Source organism: Phocoena phocoena, chromosome 7, assembly GCF_963924675.1.
Source record: "Phocoena phocoena chromosome 7, mPhoPho1.1, whole genome shotgun sequence".
NCBI lineage: Eukaryota > Metazoa > Chordata > Mammalia > Artiodactyla > Phocoenidae > Phocoena > Phocoena phocoena.
The window spans coordinates 101,349,922-101,351,612 of NC_089225.1; the positions used below are offsets into that span (position 1 = coordinate 101,349,922).

General features: G+C 42.8%; 1 non-coding gene across 1 annotated transcript; it reads right to left on the reverse strand.

Moving 5' to 3' along the window:
• Positions 1–256: 256 nt before the first annotated feature.
• TRNAF-GAA (transfer RNA phenylalanine (anticodon GAA)) lies at positions 257–329 on the reverse strand. The gene has a single exon. It is a non-coding gene; the product is annotated as a tRNA-Phe (tRNA).
• Positions 330–1,691: the final 1,362 nt, after the last annotated feature.

The window sequence follows — 1,691 nt, forward strand, 5'->3', positions numbered from 1 at the left end:
GTTAATACACAGAGAAAGCTTAAAGGACAGCTTGACATACAGCAAGTACTCAAGATAAGTTAGCTATTATTATTACAGTCAGGAAGAACTAAGGTATTGGGGGTTTCGTAAAAAGGCCCACCAGGGCACCAGACACCACCTCTCCTTGAAATGTCATTGACCCACTCAAAACATAATAACCAAATATTCCCCTTAAAGCTTATATTTTGGTTAAGACTGCCAGGAAACTATATTTAGTGCAAAAACCCAAAACTACTGCTGAAACCCGGGATCGAACCAGGGACCTTTAGATCTTCAGTCTAACGCTCTCCCAACTGAGCTATTTCAGCTTGTTCAGGTGACTTCTCCTGAATAACTATAATGGGATAATACTTGTTTTATAATAAAAAAAAAATCAATACTCAGAGTCAGCTGGAGGTAGGCATTTAACAAATCTTCAGACATGATGAGGTAAGATCCCTGTTTACAAGCTAGATGTAATAAATAATTTCACCTTTCTCAGTTCTGTGTTTAACTGCCCTGCAATCTGTTCTTTCCATTTAAGAATAAATCATGGGGCTTCCCTGGTGGCGCAGTGGTTGAGAGTCCACCTGCCGATGCAGGGGACACGGGTTCATGCCCCGGTCCGGGAAGATCCCACATGCCGCGGAGTGGCTGGGCCCGTAAGCCATGGCCGCTGAGCCTGTACGTCCGGAGCCTGTGCTCCACAACGGGAGAGGCCACAGCAGTGAGAGTCCCGCGTACCGCAAAAAAAATAAAAAATAAAATAAAAAAATATATCATGAACTTTTTTCACGTCCAAAAAATACACGTCTTTACTTGGAATTTCCATCCTAATATATGCTTAATTTCTAGAAAAATGGCAGCTTGGTCCACTTAAAAATTTAATTAAATATCACTTTTTCATAAAAGCAATGTTCCCAGACTTCCCTGGCTGTCCAGTGGTTAAGACTCCGTGCTCCCACTGCTGGGGGCACAGGTTGAATCCCTGGTCAGGGAACTAAGGTCCCACACACCACATTGGCACGGCTGAAGAAAAAAAAAAAAAAGCAATGTTCCCATAAGCTCATTAACATAGCCAGGATTGGAAACTAGCTGAAGACTAAAGCTCCAAAGAGATCACTGAAGTGTAATGCAGACCAAAAAAATATGAACAAGAAAGATGAAATGAACTGAAAAGCTCTGTGGTACCAGAATAACAGGCCTCCAAAGATACCCAGGTCCTAATGTTACCTGTTGCTGGGTCCTGTTGCTCACTGCTCAGAAAGCTGCTCAAAATTCAGGACTCGAGAGAGAGACAAATGTTGGCAGAAAGGGAAGCTGCTTGTAGTCAGAACTCCAGCAATCTGGGGATACGGTGGACTCAGTGTCCCCCAGAAACCATCTCTGAAGATTCTGCTTGGCCATGGAAGTTTTTAAAGGGAAAAAGGGAGGTAATCTCCATTAATCATTGAGACGGGGGGTCAGAGTCATCACCACCCTCCGCTGTGTGCAGGCTTGTTGACTTCTTGTGATTTTTCTTTAGATGCTATCTCGTGCACACAGTTTGTTCACGAGATGACCGAAGGGGAAACTAGGAAAAAGATCTGGTTATCTGTTAATTACTTATTCTTCATTTCTACTTCTTTGATCTATGCAAAGAACCACCAGATTAGGCAAGGTGTTATGTGATCAAAAGATCTGAAAGGTGT